Source organism: Oryctolagus cuniculus, chromosome 8, assembly GCF_051225735.1.
Source record: "Oryctolagus cuniculus isolate XC-2025 breed Fujian yellow rabbit chromosome 8, ASM5122573v1, whole genome shotgun sequence".
Taxonomy (NCBI): Eukaryota; Metazoa; Chordata; class Mammalia; order Lagomorpha; family Leporidae; genus Oryctolagus; species Oryctolagus cuniculus.
In genome coordinates this window covers 110,306,620-110,331,772 of record NC_142874.1, presented here as the reverse complement: position 1 = coordinate 110,331,772, position 25,153 = coordinate 110,306,620, and the positions used below count along the sequence as shown (strand labels likewise).

At 39.3% G+C, this 25,153-nt stretch overlaps 1 protein-coding gene across 4 annotated transcripts in view; it reads right to left on the bottom strand.

Annotated features, from left to right (window-relative positions):
* ARHGAP24 (Rho GTPase activating protein 24) overlaps positions 1-25,153 on the bottom strand; it is an 867,261-nt gene that overhangs the window by 490,744 nt on the left and 351,364 nt on the right. Inside the window, exon 1 of one of the 4 annotated variants that reach the window (XM_089303131.1) lies at positions 3,051-3,069. The exons of the other annotated variants lie outside the window; for them this stretch is intronic. The gene's annotated coding sequence lies outside the window, so the exon portion shown is untranslated. Of the gene's footprint in view, positions 1-3,050; positions 3,070-25,153 lie in introns of those variants that run through there. 4 annotated transcript variants of the gene reach the window in all.

The window sequence follows — 25,153 nt, the reverse complement described above, 5'->3', positions numbered from 1 at the left end:
TATTATTCTTGAGTTTTATCTGACCTTCAATTTTGCTCTATAGGCAATATATAGGGCTGATGAGTCCTGTAAAACTTAAAAGTCTACAGTTAGTAGGTGTTAAATACAAAAGCAGAGATGGCAATGGTCATTGATATACCATGTTACAGAAATAAGATAAACATTAAAAACCCCAGACAAAGATCCCAGAACTGATTTTTTTTAGCTTGAATAAATGATTGTGTACCATTTTATTTACTTAGGCTTTGTTTCCTCTCTTGTTAAAGGGAGGAAATAAAAATCTATTTTACCAGATTATTGTGAGACCAAAAATAAATCACAGTTATGAGTATTTTATGAAAATATCAAATATACCTAGCATGGTTATTATTTTAAATTAAAACGCAAAGATCACTAGCATGCCAATATTAAGGCTTAAAAGAACTTAAATAGGTTGCAAAGCTTACACTAGGTATTGACATACTTGTTTTTCTACAATGATCAGCCTAAAGTAAAAATGAGAAGATGGAAATTAAAATTAACCCCACTTACAAGATGCTGCAGAAGGCAAAGTGGAAAGCTCTCGTCCCTCCAAAAGCTGAAGCCAAGGAAAAGAAGATCTCTGTGTCACCCAACATCTGGTGGCCCAAGACACTACCACTATGGAGTCAGCACAAATATCCTCCGAAGAGAACCACAGGAGAATCAGGCTTGACCACTGTGTCATCATCAGGTTCCCTGTGTCCCTGAGTCATTAAGAAGACAAAGGGCAACCACACTCGTATCATGTGTGGATGTTAAGGCCAATGACCACCAGATCCAACAGCCTGGAAAGAAGAAACTCTACGACATGGATGTGGCCAAGGTCAACACCCAGAGAGGCCTGATGCAGAGAAGAAGGCAGGCATATGTCCCATTAGGTTCCTTACAAATGAGATACTTTAAATATTAATAAGCTAGTAAAATGAATGGGAAGAAGATACTTTTGGTACACTACCCTCAAGAGATAAAATTGTTACCTGAAGAAGGTTTATAAAACCCTGGAACTTTGACTTTGAATCACGAGCAAAGCAGTATTTTGGATGCATGATTCAGAAAAACTCTATCTTCACAGAACTGGGATCATCCAAACTGTGTCCCGCTGGCTAATTCTACGTTTTTTTCTTTAAAAAAAAAAAAAAAAAAAAGTTATCCCAAGAAGGTTACTTGTGAGTTGGAAAATACTCCTCATCCCTCCCACACACACATACCCATATCAGTAAAGCTTAAATAACACACATTCTTCTGCAATACTCATCTATTCATTCATTAAACAGACATTCATCAAAGGTTTTCTATGGTTCAGAGGCTGCTTAAGTGTTGGGAGAGAGCTGTGAACAAAGTATACCATCAACATGTTTTGGCAACAATATTCTACCTCACAATTCATTGCACATTTCTTTTGCTGAAATCTTCATTTTACCCATGTCTCCTGCTCCTAGATTCTTGCCACCTGTGCCAGTCTAGCTGCTGAATTCACAGGCCCTGCACAAAAAGTTGATGCACAAAGTCCCATAGATATGGTGAATCCATCTGCCACTGAAGGAAAGACTGAATTTTTTTACTTATTTATTTATTTTTTTATTTTTTTGACAGGCAGAGTGGACAGTGAGAGAGAGAGACAGAGAGAAAGGTCTTCCTTTGCCGTTGGTTCACCCTCCAATGGCCACCGCGGCCGGCGCACTGCGGCCGGCGCACCACGCTGATCCGAAGCCAAGAGCCAGGTGCTTCTCCTGGTCTCCCATGGGGTGCAGGGCCCAAGCACTTGGGCCATCCTCTACTGCACTCCCTGGCCACAGCAGAGAGCTGGCCTGGAAGAGGGGCAACCGGGACAGAATCCAGCGCCCCGACCGGGACTAGAACCCAGTGTGCCGGCGCCGCTAGGCGGAGTATTAGCCTAGTGAGCCGTGGCCGGCCAGGAAAGACTGAATTTTTACACAGAAAGGAAAATCAGTCATCTGACCCATGTAACTTGAGTTTCCAGAAGATTACTTAATAATACCAACCTGTCCTAAGAGCAACTCTTAAAGCCTCTTATGACTATGATAACAGATCATATGATAGGTGGTCTCCGCCACAGGGGCCCAAGCACTTGGGCCATCGTCTGCTGTTTCACAGGCCCATCAGCATGAAGCTGGATCCAAAACAGAGCAGCTGGGACCAGAACTGGAACTTGATATGGGCTGCTGGCATCACAAGCAGTGACTTAACCCACTATACCATAGTACTGGCTCCACTGCTAATTTTTTTTAATACAAATAAAAAGTAGCATGGAAACATGTATTTATTCACAAGCCTGGAGGAGTTCACAGAGCTTTAATTTTTTTTTCTTTCAGAAGCAGATTCTCTTTGTAAAGATATTAGAAGTAATTATTTTATTATGGATTTTTTTTGAATTTTTAACAAATACTAACAGAATTTCTCTTCAGTACTTGCCATTGTGAATATAATGGGAATGGATATAACCAACTCTCAAAAGAAACAGAAAAAATTATTTTAATAGTATCACAACATCCATTTGTTTGGCTACAGAAATGAAGAAATTAGCTTTATATTCATCTAGGTGATACTTGAGGTTTTGCTTTACAGAAACCTTACAAATGAGATACTTTAAATATTAATAAGCTAGTAAAATGAATGGGAAGAAGATACTTTTGGTACACTACCCTCAAGAGATAAAACTGTTACCTGAAGAAGGTTTATAAAACCCTGGAACTTTGACTTTGAATCACGAGCAAAGCAGTATTTTGGATGCATGATTCAGAAAAACTATATCTTCACAGAATTATCTAACCAACAATGCCAATAATTCCCATGTTGAAAATTTCTGATCCAGTGAAGTGTTAAACATTTTTACTATATTGTAAATTTAAAATGTGTCATCTCAGAAACTAAAAAAAATAAAAGGGAAAAGGTAGGGGGTGGGAGGAAGAGAATATTATGTTCTTTGAATTGTGTCTACAAAGCATGCTGAATCTGTTAAAAACTAATTAAAAATTTAAAATATGAAGAAGAAAAAAATGAATACTCACATCACGATTGAAAGGCAAAGAAAGGGGCAGGCGCTGTGGTGGAGCAGGGTCAGCTGCCTCTTGGGACGCCCACATCCCATACTGGAGTGCCTGGAATCAAGTCTCTGCTGCTTCTGATTCCAGCTTCCTGCTAACACGCAAACATTTCATATGGGTGCCGGTTCAAGACCAGGCTGCTCCACTTCCAATCCACCTCTCTGCTATGGCCTGGGAAAGTAATAGAAAATGGCCCAATCCTTCCCTGTACCCACATGGGAGACTCAGAAGAAGCTCCTGGCTCCTGGCTTTGGATTGGCACAGCCCCAGCCATTGCAGCCAACTGGGGAGTGAGCTAGTGGATGCAAGACCTCTCTCTCTCTGCCTCTCCTTCTCTCCTTCTGTGTGTGTGTGTGTGTAACTCTGACTTTAAAATAAATAAATAAATCTTTAAAAAAAAAAAAAGGCATGGAGATTGAGCCCAAGAAACAACCAAGAGAGGGAAAACTCAAAGAAAACCACCTTAAAGAATTTCAGGCCAATTGATCTTCTGTAGGTCCTCTGATAGGTTTCATCAATATTTTATTCTCCATCAGCAACATATTTACACTTAAAATCAGAATATCAGACAAAATCAAGCAAATATTTTTGTAGTGCAAAATTGAACAAAATTCAGTGATTAAGAAGCATATGCATTATTTACCAGACTTGGTAATTGCATGCCAAAAAATTATGAATGTCAATGTACTTGCCAAAAGCTATCATTTGTTCTATGACTGGTACATCTAAAATAGCACAGTTAGGTCTTCTAGGAAAAAATGTGAATTCCAACAGAATCCGTGATGACAACAAAATCATTTCATATTATACATGCATATGACCTTTAACATCTGCACCTGAGATTTGCCACAATAATTACCACACAATGTGCATGAGAGAACTTTACTACCACTGAACATAATCAGCTGAAAAGCAGCCAATATATTATTATGTGCTTGACACAAAGCCAAGATTTGTCTCTAACTCTGATAATACTGAATACAATTAAATATTGAATATTGAATTATTGACTATCAAATATCATAATTATTATCAACAAAATGAGCAGTTCTTTGCTACTTCCTATGTAAATGATTTGACAGCAAGCACTTTATATACAAACTGCAAAATTCCAGGACTCATATGCCAGACAGAAGCCACAGTCAAATGTTTGAACTTTATTTAATACACATATAGTGCTTAATAGTACAAGGAACTGTTATCAGAGATTTGAAAATATCACCTCACTTAATCCTCATGGGAACTGGATATTATTACAAGCTCAATCATTACTACAGAGGAAACTGAAATACAAAAAGCTTATTCTCACACCCAAGCCATCAGACCTCAATTGCATCTTGCCTACATTATTGTTACAATTTCTAATTGATCTTCTACCTCCCAATCTTTCTCCCTCTAACCCATATTCTATCCTTAGATGTCACATTCATTTTTCTTTACCACGTGTACTCATTCTGAAAAAATTGCAGTGGCTCCTGAATTTTTACTGGGTTATGGTTTAAAATAATCAAAAACGTTTTTAGCAATAGGAGCTAAGTCTTTTCTTGCCTTCTGTGTATACAGCCCTGCATTAAGCACTTAATATGCATTATCTTGTTTAAACCTAGCTGTCATGGTTTGGAACACAGGGTCTGCTACAATCTGACCCAAATCTGTATCTCTATCCATGTTTCTGTGTCTTCCTATGGACTAAAGGAAAGGTCCTTTCCTTTAGTGACTTTCTGTCTCTTCCCCTTCTAGCTCTCTTAGAACTAGGTGTTCTATTTGTTTTCTTCACAATGCATTTTAAGCATAACCCTGCTATGATAGCACTAATTATGTCATGTTGGAATCTACTGTTTATGTGCCTCCTTTATCTGTATTTGAGAAAAGCATTCCAAATTCATTTATCTTTCTGACACATGAAAGCTATTAAACAAACATATTGACCATATGTCTTAGGGAACCCAGGGAAGATATTGAGTGTTTGTTGTCATTGATGGATAGCAGGAAAATCCATACCTACTTCTTGGGCCAAATGAGAAGATTTTGTACATGATGTGAAATATTAGGAGTCATTTAAAATACGGAATGAAAAAACTACCTGCTGCATTATAGTAGGAGAATTTCTATGTTGCAGGATGAGATTGAGTGTACAAAAGAAATTAAAAAGTTGTCATCCATTAGTCAAGTAAAAGAAGAGAAATAGGCACAAAAGAATAAGGGATGAGGAAAACAGTTAACACACTTAAGTAAAAATTCTCATATGCAAAGCCAAGGTCTCTGAGTGAATATGACTGGCAATAGGGAGACAGGAGAAGAATGGCATCCCCAGATCAGAAGTGCCCCTACTGTATCTAAATCTAAGTGGTTTTTTGGGGGGGTTTGTTTTTTATTGTTGTTGTTGTTGTTGTTTTGACAGGCAGAGTGGACAGTGAGAGAGAGACAGAGAGAAAGGTCTTCCTTTGCCATTGGTTCACCCTCCAATGGCTGCCGCGGCTGGCGTGCTGTGGCTGGTGCACCACGTTGATCCGATGGCAGGAGCCAGGTACTTATCCTGGTCTCCCATGGGGTGCAGGGCCCAAGCACTTGGGCCATCCTCCACTGCACTCCCTGGCCACAGCAGAGAGCTGGCCTGGAAGAGGGGCAACCGGGACAGAATCTGGCACCCCGACCGGGACTAGAACCCGGTGTGCTGGCGCCGCAAGGCAGAGGATTAGCCTAGTGAGCCGCGGCGCCGGCCCTAAATCTAAGTGTTTTAAGGAAATCTTACCACACAAAATTTCCAACCTTGCCTTTTAACTGTTGATATACATTTGTTCACTTCTAATACAGGAGATAGACTATAATGCCCTCAATTCTGCCAGTGTGTTTAACAAACAATTCATGTCCAAAATGGGTTTGATAACGTGAAAACCATAAATGAAGTTTATAAAGAGGCAGTGAGAGTATGCTGGGGTTACATTGAATATAAGAAATACAGTTTAGTTTATATGTTAAATTATAATGAACTATGAATAAGACACTGACACAGAAAAGGCAGCATTGTCCCCAGAAAAATTCCAGTTATAACTTTCCCAATTATACTCAACTTTCTATTTCTATCACTCCTTTCTCTGGAGTTCAAAATGCTTATACTCATTCAATTGATCCATCCCATGACCCTTGAGAGAATCAAGTGTATAGGGTATTGCTGACCCTCAACAGGCAGAGCAGTGAGTAAACACAAAGATTCAAGGAAAAATTACTTCTTGAACTCTAAAGAGATTAATTACATAACAAATGTATTTATTGATCATGCTAAATACACTTAAAAGCAAATATTAACACAACATATTGTTTTCTAAGTCCAGATTTAATATAAAAATGCTGGGAATATTTAGATTTAGAGATGATAGGATATTTTCCTCATGTACAAATTCTCCATAAAAGAATCATAAGATTATTACTGACACTCAAGTGTTCAAGAATTGAAGGGGTAACCGCCTTCAGAATTTTAGTATCTACCTAATATAATCTCCAGAAGAATCCTATTTCCAAGAAAAGAGATGATGAAAAAGGGAGTTTTGGAGGCAAAAGTGAGTTTGGAAAAAAAAGTGAGCTTAATAAATACCAACAAGTATTTACCATTATATAAAATGTGAAATGATTATTTAAGGAAAATACAGTAAAATGATATGAATTGTCTTTATCTCCTAGTTCAGTCAGAAACCCCATGACCTTTAATCCTTGCTTCAAGACAGGCTTCATACCATTAACACCTAACACTAGAAATCATTATTTCCCCAGGCAACTCTGTCTTATCTTACAATCTGATTTAAGAAAGCTATATTGAGGTGTGAAGAGAAACCAAACCTTTAAAACATATTTCATGCTCTGTCCAGTCACGTTAGTGTTCATCAACACAGGTATCTGAACAAACTCTGAATTCACTGGATCCATAGACTCTGCTTCAGTGGAGGGAAATGGAATAAAAGGATTAAATACAGTTACCTCTAAGAACAAGGCTCTGAAGGAATAAAGGCCCTGTAAAACCTGAATCTATTTTTCTAACATATAAGAGGAGGACAAAGTAAAGGTGACCTCTAAGACAACAACAATACCAGGAACATTTCACTATAGCCATCCAAGAACTTTAGCTTGTGACTCATTATGTCAGCTATGCCCATGGTTGATACAAAAGTATGATATTTATGGGGATGCTCTTTCTTAGGAAAAACAGCGATGGGTTGTACTAAGGTAGTCACACTATATTAATTACTCCCCAGGAATTCGGTATCCAAAAGATTGATTATGATGATGAAATTTCATGTTAAAAACATGCAAAGGATCTAGCACAATAGGTGATAAGCAATAGGTGCTCAATAATTAGTTCTGCTTGTTTATATGACATCCTTGGATCAAATTTCAGTACCTTCTGAAGATTTTTTTTTTTTTGACAGGCAGAGTGGACAGTGAGAGAGAGAGACAGAGAGAAAGGTCTCCCTTTGCCGTTGGTTCACCCTCCAATGGCTGCCGTGGCTGGCGTGCTGCGGCCGGTGCACCGCGCTGATCCGATGGCAGGAGCCAGGAGCCAGGTGCTTTTCCTGGTCTCCCATGGGGTGCAGGGCCCAAGCACCTGGGCCATCCTCCGCTGCACTCCCTGGCCACAGCAGAGGGCTGGCCTGGAAGAGGGGCAACCGGGACAGAATCCGGCGCCCCAACTGGGACTAGAACCCGGTGTGCCGGCGCTGCTAGGCGGAGGATTAGCCTAGTAAGCCGCGGCGCCGGCACCTTCTGAAGATTTAACCATGATTTTTGTCTAAGAAATTGGGTATTTGTGATAAATTCATTTTTTATTTTAAGAAAATTCATCACAATCATGTGCTTTTTCCTCAATTGGATTGTAAAATTCTTGGTTTTCTGAGATGAGTCCTTATCTAATAGAAAAGAAAACTTGAATCAGATACAGTTAGATAACAGGTAACTTACACAAAGTGTGGAAAGAATGCAAGTATATAACAGGAGCTACAAACATAAGCTATACCAAGGAGAAAACACTGCTGATAATATGTGGGCATGTGAAACTACTAACAAAAATGTAGCTGTAGGAGAAAAATACAAGTAGGTTTTGAATATTTAAAAATAGCTCATAATAGCATCAAAGATGCAATCTGGATATCAGTAAAACAGTAGATTCCATGCAGATGTAGATGAAACCAAATCAAACCATGCTAGACACTAGCTAAAGGACTAAGAGAACCCATAGGTAGCCTCCATCACCAAATCAGAGTGTAAAGCTGTCCCACCTCATAAGAACCTCAAAGGCAGGCAATTGAGTTGGGCAATCAATCGGCAGGCTCCTGGCTTTCCCTTACCTCATCCTTGTCACACCGAGTAGATTTTAGTCTGTTGTCCAACATGTTTTATATGCTTTTTAGGTCTATGCTACAGACTCTTAGAACCTGCACAGGAAAAGCAACATTTAGACCACCACCCACAGTAATTCACACTGTGTACAGCTCAGGGCACGTGATGATCCAAAAAGATAGGTGTGATGCTCTGCTCATTTTTCTGAAGGATGAGGGGTCTTTTTCCACTACATGTAAAGATGCCATATGAGCGAATATTGGGCCTGTGTATTGCCATGGATGTGTAGATTACCAGTGTTCACTCTGTCATAGTGACACCAGTATAGGCCATGGACTAAGCCATATTTGTACTTAAATTGTAACTCCATCTCTTATGCTACATATGCCTTTTCCAAGTTATCTATCCTCTTTAACTCATCTCCCCAGACATAAAATGTGACTATTACTTGCTGAGCAAAGTTGTTGTGAGAATTAGACTTCTTGAATGGCCAGGGGTCTTCACTGTATGTTTAGGTGTTTAACATGTGACAGCTTGTATTATTACTGTTGACTCTACAATAGGGTGAAATTCCTATCTATTAAATGATAAAAATTTTAAATAGCTTGTATTCAATGTTTCCAGCTATAGACTAACAGAATCAACATCAAGGAATAATCAATATGTAAGAATATGATTATCAAATAATGAGTTCTTAAGAGCACATGGAGAATCTGGTAAAAAAATTTAGCCCCTTCCCAAGGTTCTGGTTCTGACTGAATGATCCAAAACAAGAAAAAGCTCTGTGTAGTAAAGATCTCCAGGTAATTCTGACACAGGTGAACCACACTTGGCAACACTCTGGGAAAGGTAGAGAATGTTGCTTTCTTGAAATTAGTCTGTAAGTGATCGATAAATTATCCAATATCCAAAACAATGGTTAGATATACAAATATAAACAATGAACACAGAATTGTGTTGTCCGTTACTACCTCCAGGTGAAATGATCTATCCAAATAAGCATGAATCTCCGGGGACTGGGATTGTGGAGTAGCAGGTTAAGCCTCTACCTGTGATGCTGGCATCCCATATGCGCACAGGTTCAAGTACTGGCTGCCACTTCTGATCCAGCTTCCTGCTAACATGCCTGGGAAAGCAGCACCAAATGGGCCAAGCACCAGGACTCCTACACCCACATGGGAGACCTGGACGAAGCTCAAGGCTCCTGGCTTCTGGCCTGCCCTCCCTCCCCCCAGCCATTGTGGCCATTTGGGAAGTGAACCAGCAGATGGAAGATACATCTCTCTGCCTTTCAAATGAATAAATAAAAAGGATCAATCTCATCACAGTTTAACCATGGCAAGAATACAGGCTTAAAAGTCAGCATGATCCATGTGCCAGTTTGCTATAAAACTGTAATTCTGTTGTAAAGAATTCAATAGAATCAATTCTTTTAATACTTTGTTTCATTGTCTTATCAAGAAAACCTTTTTCTCCACAGGGAAGAGAAATAACTTTTCTTTCTCATTTATACACATCAACTCATCTTTATTTATATTTATAAATTTATATTTATTTGTCATTTATCTGTTGGCTAAGTGATCCTATTGTTAACTCTACTTACATATTACAGGTGCTAATTCAAATTAGAAACTTCACATGCTCCTTCAAACATGCTAACAACCCCCAAAACAACATTTTCGCTTTTATGCCTTCCAGTTGTTTAAAATCACACAATAATCTTTGGTTGAATATAAAACTGTAACAATTATGCCTTCTTTATAGCACTTACTTTAAGGTAAGGGAAAAAGTATTTGAGTAATATTACATTTTGGTTTTTTTCTTAAGCCACATTGAAATTCACAAAAGATTTTTTTAAAAACATAGAATCTATTAGACTAGGCAGATAACAAATGAAAATCTAATTTGGTTTTATTTGAAAATGTCCCTGCTTCAAAAGGCAAGTCATACCAGTAGTATTTATCCACAGTCCTCACAGAACAGTAGTCAAAATAATGGGCCTTTGGAAATACCATTCTTAATTTTTAATCGCCACTTCATTATTGTAGGGTATCACCGAGAGAAACACCATGCTGCACAGGAGTTCCATGAATCAGTCACACAAACAGCACTTCCTGACAACTCAGCACCCAGCACGTACACAAGCAGAGAGTGAGGGAGCTGGCTTCCAGTAATGCAGACCCACAGGGGAGGCCCTCAATGCCCCTGTGCAGCGGCTACACAGCAATTTGTGACTCTTACTAGTTTCTGCCATACTTGTATCAGGAGTTTAAAAAAAAAAAAAGGGTGGTGAATGGAATAACTGAAGTTTAGAGTCGGTTAGGAAAAAGTTCACTTATGCTCATGAGGCTGGCATTGACACAAAAAATAAACATTTATATTTATTGAAGGAGCACTTACATTTCTCTCCTTCACAGCTGCTCCCCTAACCACACTCGGATTAAGTCCTGTCTAAAATTGATTTATGCTCTTTGAGACTTACCAGCGGATGGTGGGGAGAAGGTGCTCTGGGCAAGCATGGTGTAAGTTATGATTCCAAGCTACTTTTTAGAAAGGGAAACCTAGCAGTCATTTACAATACAGATAAGGACTTGAGTTCTCTGCAAAAGAAAATTCAAGTAGCTTAACATATTACTTTTATTTTAGTGTCACAGTGAAATTAGATGACACAGGGGAAAGTGCTAGACATGCAGTAAGCACCCTTAAATAGTAGAGGTCTGTCTCACTCTCTGAGAAAAGAATGTGGTCTCCATTTCTGGATGGGTCTTTGTTCTTAGTCGTGAATAGCTAACATTATCTGAATATATTGGATACCATTCTACCGCGTCAAAGACTGGCAGAACCACCTGGAAGTGTTTCAGTGCCAGAGGGCCAAATGACCAGTCCATCTGGCACGTAATCATGTGACTGGTAGGCTATTTACACACTCATATCAGACAGGATATCAAAATAACCAATTGTCTGAATCAGCAGGAGAAAGGCAAGACAAGACAAAGTGAGGAGCCATTGTTCTCCAGCTAAGTGGATCCCAAAAAAGTTCATGTTATTGTACAATTCACTTATTTTGTATCATGTGAATAAATTGAGATCTCAGATAACATGACAGCACAATATTGTAAAATAGGCATAAGTTTTGAAGCCAGGGATCCGAATTCAAAACTTGGCTCTACCAATTGTGAATTATAATATATGAGGTATATTAATTGAGCTCTGGGGCCAGTGCTGTGGCGCAGTGGGTTAAGGCCTTGGCCTGCAGCCCTAGCATCCCATATGGGCCACTGGTTCAAGTCCTGGCTGCTCCACTTCCAATCCAGCTTTCTGCTATGGCCTGGGAAAGCAGAAGAGGATGGCCCAGGGCCTTGTGACACTGTACATGTGTGGGAGACCCCAAAAGAAGCTCCTGGATCCTGGCTTCAGATCTGCACAGCTCTGGCCATTGCGGCCATCTGGGGAGTAAGCCAGCAGACAGAAGACATTTCTCTCTTTCTCTCTCTGCCTCTGCCTCTCTGTAACTCTGCCTTTCAAATAAATAAATCTTTAAAAAAAATATTGAGCTCTTTGAGAATGAGTCTCTACCATCAACCTAATTAGACTGCTGTGATGTGTACATATAATGCCCATAAAGTACCTAGAATATTATCTAATGAAACAAGCAAGAATATTAATAATGGATGATGATAAAAATAGCAAAATAAGCAATAATAACACATTGCCCATATCTATTGTCACCATCATTGTCACTTCCACTACCAACACAGTTATTCTAATTATACAATGTATACAGGGTGTGCTATGAAAATAATTATTTATAACAAGTGAGGTATGTGCCATTTTGATGTTTCATTAGTAATTTAACTGAATTAAAGATCAAGAACAAAGAGATATAACAAAACAAAAATACTCTATTATATGTGTTTGGTTTCAGCTAAATTTGTGGGCTTTGCTAATTTTATTAATGTGTTCATTTAAAGTAGATCTTCAAGTTGGTATTAAATAAATCATTGTTAAATTAAGTACTTTTATTTTCTTTTACAGGCCTCACTGATACTTAGGTACTAATACAACAGATGCTCTGGCATTTTTCTATTAATTTTTATTTCCTGTTTTAACTGAATTTTTGCCATAAGAGTTCAAAAGAACCTTATTTCTCTAGATTCCAAATGGAAACCATGTGTTATACATTGAGATATATACCATTTCCTATTTTATTTAAACTTTCCAGAAATTCTACAAGACAGTCATCAACTATTTTAATAATCAGGTCTTAATAACAATAGTTATAGCTTTTCCACTAACATTCTCATATAATCATTTCTTTCCAAAGTAACAATTTTTCATTAACTTTGGCTAGTGCTCTTGTCAATAGTGAATGATCACTATATTTGCCTCTTAAATAGGTAGAACTATCTCCAGCAGGGAAGTTCTTGGTAGTTTCCCATGATACGTGGGAAGAATGCATACTATGTTCCTAACAGAATTTTGAACAGGTGAAAATCAGTTAAAGTGGACATAGAAGGTGGTTCTAATTAATTGAACATGGAGCACATTAGGACCAAGAGTGGGTAAAGATGCTAAAAGAAGAAAAGTGACTCAAAGGTTGGAAATGTCACAAAGAAGAATATGCAGCTTGGGGATTATGTGTGATGACACATGGATTATGCGTGAGGTGTTGCTGCAAGGTTTCCAGCTGGAGGGCTGCCTGTGTTGTCCTGGGAATGAGGACAGGCAGGTGTGAAGCAGAGGGTGGTAGTGTCTGAATGTGGTTGCATCTGGATGGAGGCGGTGAAAACAAAAGGGGGGAAATGTATAATATATGTTATATATTACATTTTATATTTTATTACATACACACACATATATATATTTCATTTCAAGTTGTTTTTAAGGCCGTCTGGCATCACCTTACTCTCCATTTACTTGATACCCTCTCTCACCAACCAAGTAACTTTCAAGTCTTATCACAACAATATTAGATGCCTTCAAAAGGTGGCATTCAAAAGGTGGGGTGTGGGATTGATAAGCAGAGCATCAACCCAGAAAATATAATAGCCTTGTTGCTTATGACTTATAAACTAGTATGCCATTTCAAGAGTTAGTGCATGGAGGCCACTTGTAAAAGACTTGGGGAAAATGCCATGCATTTAGGTGAGCATGTTATAGATTCTGTGTCAGATGAATAGTCACCTCTTTAATCCATCCTATTACTTTCCAGGAGCCACTTCGCTAAAACAAACTCTCATCATGTCAGTACCCTGCCCTAAATCTTTAATTTTTCCCTGATGAAAACAAAATAATAATGAAAATATAAGTTTGGCAGTTTTTCTTGGTCAAATGCCCTTCTCTAACCTGTTTCTGACTCATCCAACATACTCTCTGTTGGAGTGATCTCAGCTACCTAGTGTTTTCTAAGTATATTTATTACATATTCCTTTCCAAACTCATGCGCCAAATTATTTGTTTTATAAAAAAATTCTTTTCTAGAAATCCACCAATCAAAATCTAATCAATGCTAATTCAAATCAGGATCAAGATTCTCTGAGCCGAGCATAATATCTGTTCAGCTGAATAGCTTCTGAATCAATGCTGAAAGAACTCAGCACTGCATGATTGAGCTAAATAAAGGATCAATACATTACTCATATAGGTAAGAGACAAGGATTAATGTAGCATAAATGAGCAGAAGGTAGAGATTGGAAATTTTCTTACCCTATCACTACCACATTTGCAAATATTAATAACTGGGTACCCATGGAGTTCTTGGCATTACACTTGGCACGCTTTTGAGGGTTATGGGACAGGACTAACTTTCCCTAAGGGAACATCTTCCATGTCCACCCTATTCATTAAAGGACTCCTACTTTAAGGGCAATCCAAAGAGATCGATAATATAGCTAAGGTTTTTGTGGTGTTTGCAGTATTCTCTAAGGCAATGTATTGTAACCTGAGAAGTTCAGCAGTGTTTCTGATGACTTATTCCAATCTCTCCTTCATTAAGAGGGCATTCAGATTCATGGACCATTTGAAAATTCCCTGATGATCTTTTCACCTTTTACATCACAAAACTGCCTACCTCTTACATGTTTTCCTGTGCCAAATGTGGACATGAAAACTTCTTTTACACACACCATTTGTTGTGAATAGCAGCTTAACAGTGTGAAAGGGACCAAGGGTGTTTCTAAAGTGGCAGTTTATCAAGTATGAATAAAATTAAACTTAGGCAAACTGCTTCATTTTACTAAGTAAATATGCCCTTAAATCCTCACAAAAGTAAAAAATGAGATAAATAATGAAATGGATAGAAAGGTACAAAAATGATTTGAGAAAATCATGGCCTCCACAAAAATTTAAGTATATTTACTAGATCTTGTGCAAAATGATGTAGAACATGAGGTTACCAAGCCACAGCGAAGGAGAGCTGTGAAGATGAGAGCTTTCTTGCTGGGTTCTCTTTTATAATCAATGAGACTAAGAGGTTGCTAGTACCACTGAGGAATTCAGTGGAGGGACATGTGAAAGGCCACTCAACTCATGGCATAATGCCTTCATTCTAGAGCTAGCGGACACAAACTGTATTCCCTCCAGAAACAAATCCACAGATCCTAGAAGAATCTAATTGCTACTTTTTTCAATGCTTGTGAGCTGACTCACTGAGATCTTGTTTTATGTGTATAAACTCTCTCTAACAAAACTGTAAACTATCTTGCCCACTCCCAAACTCTCATTAACAAAAATTAATAACAGGTTATTTGCTGACTTACTTGGCAAACACTGAACTAAGGAGAGGCAGGAGACTGTGCACGGCATCATGGGAAGGAGATCAGCTATGTAGGGAGAGTCAGACCTTCCTGGCTGGAAAACCACCTGGGTCAGGAGCTTCGCATCTCTGAATCTTTGTTTTTTCTCCACTGGGAAGTAAAAGTAACAGTGCCTGCCTGACATTCAGCACCTACTAACAGCTGGCACTAAAGGGAATTGAGGAACTAATTGTGGCCATTATTTCCAAGAACTTTAAATTTAAGAAGCCATAAAAACAGGTAATCAGTTTTGTAAAATACCATCTGCAAACAAGTCAGTCATCACAGCCAATTTTCCCTCTTAGTTAAGGATTTATCCTTCCAAGCTCAGATTCTTTTTCGTATTTAATTCTCTGCATCAGAAATGTTTCTAAAGACATCTTATATATTTCTTTGCTTCTTCCCCAGGATATCCTGAACACTGATTAATGTCATCATGATGACCATGTATTTGCTTTATAGACATTAGTTTAGGGCACTTTAAGATTTGCTTGTTCGACCTTCAATGGCCTTAGACTGCTACAATTTTGAGGATTTCTATGTGATATTTTTAGAATGTCTCTTGTCCTTTTATGAGATGTCACTTCTTAAAGCTGTCAGTGTGGCTGCCTGTGACATCCCCTCTGCCTTCTAATTTACTGCTTCAAACCTACTTTAGATCAGGGAAGAAACATTATGAGGCAAGTTAGATTTATTCTTGTGTTTTGAATAAATATTTATGTTCATTTAAAATTATAAATGTAAACATCAAACCTATGGCTGAGAAATGACCTTAAGATGACTAATGAGATAATAAAAGCACAGCCAAAATTTAAAACCTAAAAGTTTAAAATACCCACTGGGCCAGATAAATAAATAAATGTGAAAAATCTAAGATATTGGTCAAGAATTTCATTGAGCATAATTAATGAAGAGTTAATATCTTTATATGCAGGTATATTGAAATTAATAAAAATATTAAACTAAGAGGCAATGTGAAAAGTGACAAAGAGAGATGATAATTAGTGAATGAGCAATAAGAAAATGTTTAACCTTTTTAACAATTGAGGAAAGGTAATTTTCTTAACTTTTTTACTATTAACTGTTTTTAACTTTTTTAATTTTAAAATTTTGTGACAGTTGTATCAATGATGGTGAATATAAGACATCATAAAAATTCACACAATTATGGAGTATTTAGAAAAGCTGTACAAGGAAAGATAACATGATGATGATACTTGTTAAAATTGGAGGGTGAAAACCTAGTTCTCCCAAAATAAGGGATAAGTGAAAGAAATTATATTCTATTAACTTAAATATAGTATGTTGTGCTGGATGAGCTGAATTTGCTATATATACAGGTTTAAATATACTATGAAGCTTCTATGTTTGAAATAGTGACCTACCAGCACAGGCACGAACACAGGCCAATAAAGCAACAGAATAGCAGCAAAATCCAGAAATAGACTCAGTACCCTGGAAACTTATTCCATGGTAAAAGTGTCATCTCAAAATACTAGCAGAAAAGGATAAACTTTAAAAACTGAGGTTGAGGAAACTGGATAGCTATTTAAAGAAACATAAAAATTGATCCATACCTCACACCATATACTAGAATAGATTCCAAATGTATGAGATATATAAAAATTTTTAAATGAAATCATACAAGTACTAGAAGAAAATATAGCTACAAGAAAGCCCTTCTAATTTTGATAAAATACCATAACATTAACAGGGGCAAGAGGCTTCTACATGCTAAATAAAAAGTCAAGGACTAATAACAGAGAAAACATTTGCAATGTATATCACAAACATAAGACTAAATCTTTATCATTTTATTAAACTCTTACAAACTAAAAAGTCAAAATCTTAAAAGGTAAAGTAAATGGACATAATACGAAGTTCACTTATACAAATAAATACAAATTGCCTAGCCTTTAAACATGAAGACAGATAGAATTCACAAAGTAGAAGAAATTAAAAGTATAGCTACACATATTAGATAAGCCAAAATGTTCAAGTTTCACAGCACACCCTGTTGGCAGGGCAGAGTACAGACATTATCACATATTGATGTGGCAGTGCAGAATCATACGACCCTAAGCTAAGAATATGACAATGCTGAAAAAAAAAAAAAAACCTACATGCAGTTAGTTACCCTGTGACTAAGCAACACCATTTCTTGAATTTTACCTTAAAGATTCTACAGCTAGAATACAACATATTCTCATGGTTACATCATTATTTTGTAACTGTAATATATGGAAATAGCCTAAATGACCACCGATGGGAGACTGGAAGAAAAATTTATGATACACCAGACAACGGAATCATATGAAGCTGTAAAGAAAGAGCAAGGAAGAGCTTTGGGAAATTCTAATGCTAGTGTAACAACTTCAGCACATGGAATCAAGAGAGAGAGACAGAGAGGGAGAGAGGGAGAGAAAATAGTGTATGTGTCATCCTACTTTTGTATAATTAAGGAAGCTAAGTAAGAACACTTAGACACCATAGTTAATTTTGCAAAACCAAAAACCTAAAAAAATGATTATCTCCATGGGGGGAGGGTATAGAGTACAAGGACTACAAAGGAGTATACCTTCTTACTCAGTTTTTACTTCTAATCCATGTATACAATTTATCATACAGAAAGTAAAATTAAATCCAAAAGAGTAAAAAAAAAAAAAAAAAAAGTATCCCTCTGCTTGGAGGAAGCCTCAGATCATGGGAATTTCTGGACCTTGTATGCAGATGGTTGAAAGTTCTAAGGAAAGAGCCCCAGGCTCCAGCTTCCTGTTCCTAAAATTAAGTCTGGAGTGTACCCTACATTTCTCCCTGAGCACCCCCATCTTCCCAGAGAAGTCACTCACACCATGGACATACTTCCTTAGCATTTCTTCCTTTGCTGTCTGGCTTCTCCACTCCTCTGCATAGTGCCTTGGATCACTTCTCCAGATCTACTTTCACTCAAATCCTGTCTCAGCATCTGCTCCTGTGAGTATCCAAGCCAAGAGAGGCCAGATTAATTTTATTTACATATTTAGAATGACTTCCATGTATTTTTAGTTAGTGGAAAGATATCTGGTTCAGTTGGGTTAGTAGGACCAGACTAGGTCTGTGGTGAACAAATCACCAGAAGAGAACTTTATTCTTATTTATTTATTGAGAGAGAGTGAGAATCTTCCATTCATTGGTTTACTCCACAAATGCTTGCAACAGTAGGGCAGGGCCAGGCCCAAGGGAGAGGCTGGGAACTCAATACGGGTCTTCCACATGAGTGGCAGGGACCCAACTGCCGGAGCCACCACTGCTGTTTTCCAGAATACACGTTAGCAGGAAGCTGGAATTGAAAGCAGAGCTGAGAATCCTTATGCCAAATGCCCACTCCCAGAGGAAGAATGTTAGACAAGCATAATGAAGAGTTCTGGGGGACTGTGAAAACAAATGTGCTTCTCCTGCACCTCTACTAACCTCCTTCTCTCTGCCAGTCCTGATTCAAACAGGACTCAGATTTGCAAGGGCTGGGGCATGAAGAGAAACTGCTGTGGGGCCTTTTCTCTTCTGTGAAATAAATGATATACAAGAGAATTGCTGGGCAGATGACTAGCTACCAAATGCAAATGTATAAAAGGTGAGCAGGGTGACAATGAGCTAAATTCCCCCAAACAAGAAAAGTCATATTGTGTGTGCAGTCATACTGTGTGTGCAGAGAGACAGAGAGAAAGGTCTTCCTTTGCCGTTGGTTCACCCTCCAATGGCTGCCGCGCCGCGGCCAGTGCGCTGCGGCCAGCGCGCTGCGGCCAGCGCACCGTGCTGATCCGAAGGCAGGAGCCAGGTGCTTCTCCTGGTCTCCCATGGGGTGCAGGGCCCAAGCACTCCACTGCACTCCCTGGACACAGCAGAGAGCTGGCCTGGAAGAGGGGCAACCAGGACAGAATCCGGTGCCCAGACCGGGACTAGAACCTGGTGTGCCGGCGCCGCTAGGCGGAGGATTAGCCTAGTGAGCCGCGGCACCGGCCATGTGTGCAGTCTTATGCTGACAGGGAGGACTTTGTTTCAGTAGAGAATGGAAGTTTCAGGAACTACATTTTCATGGATCATTCCAGAAAGACTTTCAATAACATTCATGAAGATATAATTTCCAGGAAGAGAAAAATCAGAATGCAGACCTTTTATGTGAGAAAACTGCAGCCCACACCAATGCACACATGTTAGGACCCTTGTCTTCACAGCTTCTAAAGAGAACAAGAGGAGACAGGGCAATTGAGACTTAGCTCAATCCCCTAGGACAAAAACTATAATTACAGACAAACCAGATCAGGCAATCTGAAGAATAGAGAGGAAAAGTTATCACAGAGTGGGGAGAGTCATGTAAGGAAACCCCCCCAAAACAGTAAGAAATAAAATTTCAAAATATCAGACACATTGGGCATTTTTTTTTTTATTTTGGTGCCTCAAATATCCCCTACTCTTCTGAGCAGGTCTTCTTGAGACAGCAAGAGTGACAGTGGAGTTCCAGCCCACTGGCCAAAACGTGGGTGTCCTCTACCAACCCTTTTCTTGGTGCCACTAATGATTCAAGCAGTCACCAGATCGCAAATGGCTGGGACAGGAGGGGAAAGCCCTGCAGGGCCTCTTCTCCTGAGGGGAGGCCATGACATGTATGAGAAATGCAGGGCAGAGGATTACCTACTGCCTGCATAAAAAGTGAGCCGCGTGACAAGGAACTAAGGCCGGAAAAGAGAGCTAATCTGTCTCTATGGACAAGATCGATCAAACTCGAGTGAGGAGACAAGAACTCTCATTTTGTGGTCATCAGCCTATGGAAATTTAGATGCGTTCTTCCCACAGAAAGGTGCCATTGGGGTGGGGAATGCAGTCTTAGAGCTCTCATTCTGAGAGAAAAAAAAAAAAAAAAAAGAATGTGGAGTCTTGATACTGATCAATGCCCAGTCCTTGTCATCCCGAATGTTAACTACATGCCAGTCTTTCCCACAGTGTGCTCACAGGAGTCAATAACTTTCTCTTTGTGTTAAAACTATTTCAAATTTGTTTGCTATCTTCAGTAGTCAAAGACTCCTTAATAAAAGACCAATATGCATGTACAACCAAATCTTTTTTAAAATACAAGGAACCTTTAAAAACAGAGGGAAATAATTCTAAATGGGAGTTATTTAGGCAGCTGGTCTTGGGTGAACTGAAAATTGCACTGACAGAAAATATTCTCCTTAAATGTGGTGAGCGTGACTTCCCACTGTTTCCATAAGTCGGATGAAAATTATGGCCATCAGACAGGTAATGGCATGTGAGTGGTCCCAGGAGCTAAAAAGAACGCTGCAGTAGGAATCCCCATATGGTTGAACGTGGCAGCAAAGGAGGAAAGATTTAGGCTTCTTCCTCCAGTTCCTGGAATCACACTCAGGCATTCCGGATTCTATGGTAGCTCTTCACTCAAGGTGTCAACTGAAGGTCTGCCAGCCACTTGGGAATGGACAACTTCAAACAAACGTCTTTCCCAACTCTCCTGGGATGTGATGGCAAATGTCCCTGTGGAGTCATGCCTGGATTGGGATATTCTTGCGGATAGCGAAGCTGCGGTAGCTAGCACTGCTCTCCTTCTAAGGGGCTAGCAAGAAAATTGAGTGGAGCCCCAGAGGGAGCAGCTGAGCTGCAAAGCAGAGACAAATTTCAAGTAGTAAGGAGACGGGAATATCTCCTAGGATTACGCAGATTTGTCAAAATGGACCACACAACTAATCCAGAAGAAAATCTGTTCAAATTCTTTTGGGATTCTTTGTCCTCTGCAGTGTAAACAGTTGGCGGAGTGAGTTTAACTATCATCAAACTCACCATCCTCCACTCACTTGAATGCCTTTGTGACAACAGGAAACAATTCAACTTGCTTCTGCCTCCATGTCTTATGAATCAAAGAAGAGTTCATCATGAACATTCTTAGTTTGTTTCAGTCACATGTAAATTAACTAAGTTAAAAAAAAAAAAAAAAAAAACAGGGGCAGGCACCATGGCAGAGCAGGTAAAGCTGCTGCCTGCAGTGCTGGCATCCCATATGGGTGCTGGTTCCAGTCCCAGCTGTTTCACTTCATATGACTCTCTGCTACGGCCTGGGAAAGCCAGGAAGTTGGCCCAAGTCCTTGGAATGGCCCAAATCCATGGAAGATGGCCCAAGTCATTGAGCCCCCTGCACCCACGTGGGAGACCCTGAAGAAGCTCCTGGCTCCTGGCTTTGGATCGGCCTAGCTCCAGCCGTGACAGCCAGTTGGGGAATGAACCAGTGGATGAAAGATCTCTATTGCTCTCTCTTCCTCTGCCTCTCTGCCTTTCAAATAATAAATAAACATTAAAAAATTAAATAGTCCTCAGCATACAGGTGGAAAACCTATAGTAAAACAGAGTAACCTCAGCCATAATTTAGTTCTATTAAAATTTTCAGCATCTGCAGTATACAAATGATAATGGCCCTGAGTGACTGAAATTTAACATCCAATGAGCAACAATCATGGGTCAGGTACCAATAGTGGTTGTGTCCAACAACTACAACAGCAATACTGATAAGAACCTAAGTAATAATCTCTAAAAGAACAGTGAACATTGACTTGTACTCAATCTGTACCAGGCACTTTGCTAAGCATCATCTCAATGAATCCTCACAATGCTATGAGGTAGGGGCTAGAGTTGAGATTCAGTGAGGTAAGGTAGTTTGCCAAAAGTCACAGGCTCACTTGGTAGTGGAGATGAGACCTGAACCCAGTCTTCCTGTTGTGGGTTCAACTGTGTCCTCTCCACAATGATCCAATGACATCCTAACCTCTATTACAACAAAATCTGGCCGTATTTGGAAAGACTTTTCACAGATTCAGTTAGTTAGCATGAGACCATGTTGGAGAAGGATGGCCTCTGATCCAATGTCCTCCTAGAACAAGGCTGTGTGAGGACAGAGACATCCATGGGGGAACTCCATGTGACAACAAAGACAGAGATTGAAATTGTGCAGCTGCCAGCCACGGAATGCAAAACATTGCCAGCAAAGCAGCAGAAAACAGGAGGAGTCAAACAAGGATTCCCTCCAGGCTTCCGGGGGAGACTGGCCCACCTGATGCCTTGCCTTGGAATTTCTGCCCTCAGAACTGTGAGACAACCTATGGTGTTGTTTTACACTCGTGAGGGTGGTGCTCTGCTACTGTGGCCGGGGCAGACCCAGGCAATGCCAGAACTCCATGCCCCTCAGAGTGCAGCTGGAAGTCTTTTCTAGATGAGCAAAGAAATGTTTAATTACACATAAAATAGATACAATTTTCAGCTTTATTATATTATAGTTATATGAAGACTCACATAGGACAGAATTTTTAAATAAATAAATAAATGTTATTTACTTATTCATTTGCAAGGCAGAAGAGCAGAGAGACAGACAGAGGGAGAGAGAGAGACAGAAAGAGACAGAGACAGAGACAGAGACAGAGAATCTCCCATTTGCTAGTTCATACCTCAAATGTCTGCAACAGCCAGGGCTGTGTCTTGCCTAAGCCAGAAACTAGGAACTCCATCCAGGTCTCCGGCATGGGTGGCAGTACTTAAGCCACCACTTGCTGCCTTCCAAGTGCATTAGCAAGAAGGAAGGGGAGCTACCAGGACTGGAACAGGCACTCTACTATGATACATGGGAGTCCCAAGTGGGCTTAACCTCTTGCACCACAATGACTGCCCCAAGACAGAATTTGTTTTTAGAAAATGAGAATGCTTAATTCTTTCAACATGGTAAACATAATTTTTGTGATTTAAAAAAATTAAATAAGTAAAAAGCTTGAAAATAATATAGTTTATTTGAAAGGCAGAGAGAGAGAGAGACAGACAGACAGACAGAAAAAGCTCCATCCAATGCTTCATTCTCCAAATGCCTGCAATATAGCAGGGGCTGGGACAGACCAAAGCCAGGAGCCAAGAACTCAATCTGGGTCTCCCTCAAAATGCTCATTAGCAGGAGGCTTGATTCAGGAGCCAGAGCTGGGAGTTAAACCCAGAACATCTGATATGGGATGTTGGCATCTTTAACTGCTAAGACCAATGACTGTAATTATTTTTAAATATTTTTAAATATTTTATAAATATCTTAACTCTGTCCTTTTCAGTGACTGGACCAGCCAAAATATATACTGAAGCAATTTTCATTTTCAAAATGGGCTCTTCGTCTTTTGCAGGTGGCAGGGACACAGTATAAAAGCTTATCTAGAAGAGGTAGGTTAATGCTAGAGTGGGCAAATGAGACAGGTTTACACAACACATGGTTCCTAATTCCACAGTCAGCATATGCTGGAGTAGAGATACGGATTTTCCTTTCAGTAGAAAGAAATGGTAGAAAGAATACCAACTTGGAAGAGGAAGAGAGAGAGAGAAAGAGAGAGAGATAACAGCAGCGACAGAAAGATAATGAAGCTATATTGTTGCAGAATTGGCAAGGAAATGACCAGAAAAGGAAAAAACAGGTGGGAAGAGCAAAGGAAGAAAAATGAAACTGGGGGTGGGGGCGAGGATTAGAGGGAGAGGGAAAGGGAGAAGGGGGGAAGAAGGTGGGGAGAAGGAAGGAAGAAAAGAGGGCGAGAGGGAGAGAGAGAAAAAAGAAGAGAAGGAAGAAAAGGAAAGAGAAGTGAAAGGCAAAGAGGAGGAAGGAGTGAGGGAGAAAGGGAGTGAGAAAAAACAGAGTGTGAAAGGGGGAGGGAGAGAAGGAGGGAGAGAAAGGGTAAGAGGGAGGGAGAAAGGGAGGGAGGAGGTAGAAGGGGAAGGAACAGGGACATAAGCTATGTGTGAGGGTGTGAATTTTGTTTTTCTGATCACTGATAGGCTTTCTTCAGGGTCTTAGTGTCTGCTTCAACAGAATGAGATAAAACACAGTCTATACCACTTGCTCATGAAGGCAAGTATCCTGCCAAAAACCCAGAGGAAAGAAATACTCTTATAAAACTGTCAGTTTTTTTTTTCATCTTGGCAACATCTTTTCCCTGAAACAAAAGAGCAGTGTATATTCCTATCACTTTACTTTGCAGAGTCCCTTTTAAGAGCCGCCACATCACATGCAATACTTGATCACAATCAAAGCCCAAGTTTCCTGGTGCCAAGAGCCAAGTGTGCTGTGGTTTGATCTTTGAGAAATATTTCTGGATACTAAAGATCAAGGGCCATAAATGTGGAAGCACATCTTGTCACCACCCTGTCTCTGAGCCGTTGGAATATCACACTTATTAGGAGCAGAATTCTCCAGGAATACACAAAACTACAGCAGCCCCTAGTCAAAAGTAGTATTGTAAAATGTAACATTTAATTTATAAACATACAACCATGATACATATTTATAATATATCTTATGAATACAAATATATATATATAATTAAAAATCATATGCAAAGCTTCAGGGTTCAAAGTAAAAAAAATAATCATCTTTAATATAACCAAGTCAGGAAAAGCATTATAAGGAAGCAAATGAAAGTCAACAGTATTAAAGAAATAGGTCCCAAACAGATCTTCATTGTGCTATAAGAATCAGCATGCTGCCAGCTTAGACACGGGGGCATTTCTCAACACATGGACAATGTAAGAGTTCTTTAGTGAGGTACTGTTCTTGAGGTATCATTGCTACATTCAGTGCTAGGAAATGTTAATGTATTTAATAGTTGAGAACTTGGTTTCTGAAACAGGGCACATGTATCTCCCAATGTGTGTATACATTATTACCACCCAGCCATCACTTTCCTGGTGTCTTAAGGCTTTTCTTTTAATTCAAGTAAGAAATTTCCAGTAGGAAATTTTCAGTAAGAAGTGAACTTTTTGAAGAGCCTTCAAAAAGCTCATGGAAATATGTACCATGAAAAAATGATACACAGATTTCAAGTTTTAGGTATCAAATAGATTTTTTTAATTCCATTTAATATGAGCTCTTTGAAGTAGACTTGAATTCAT